At 49.4% G+C, this 320-nt stretch overlaps 1 protein-coding gene across 6 annotated transcripts in view; it reads left to right on the top strand.

Annotated features, from left to right (window-relative positions):
* The window catches only part of Lims1 (LIM zinc finger domain containing 1), a 113,239-nt gene that overhangs the window by 108,716 nt on the left and 4,203 nt on the right, over positions 1 to 320 (top strand). The window lies entirely within an intron of this gene.

Here is a 320-nt window from a genome sequence, read left to right as displayed (position 1 = left end):
GAGTGAAGAGAAGGCCCAGTGGTTAAGAGTGAAGAGAAGGCCCAGTGGTTAAGAGTGAAGAGAAGGCCCAGTGGTTAAGAGTGAAGAGAAGGCCAGTGGTTAAGAGTGAAGAGAAGGCCCAGTGGTTAAGAGTGAAGAGAAGGCCCAGTGGTTAAGAGTGAAGAGAAGGCCCAGTGGTTAAGAGTGAAGAGAAGGCCCAGTGGTTAAGAGTGAAGAGAAGGCTCAGTGGTTAAGAGTGAAGAGAAGGCCCAGTGGTTAAGAGTGAAGAGAAGGCCAGTGGTTAAGAGTGAAGAGAAGGCCCAGTGGTTAAGAGTGAAGAG

Source organism: Grammomys surdaster, unplaced genomic scaffold (genome assembly GCF_004785775.1).
Source record: "Grammomys surdaster isolate TR1022 unplaced genomic scaffold, NIH_TR_1.0 655, whole genome shotgun sequence".
Lineage (NCBI taxonomy): Eukaryota > Metazoa > Chordata > Mammalia > Rodentia > Muridae > Grammomys > Grammomys surdaster.
Note: the sequence above shows the minus strand (reverse complement) of the source record. Positions and strands in the feature narration are given on the sequence as shown.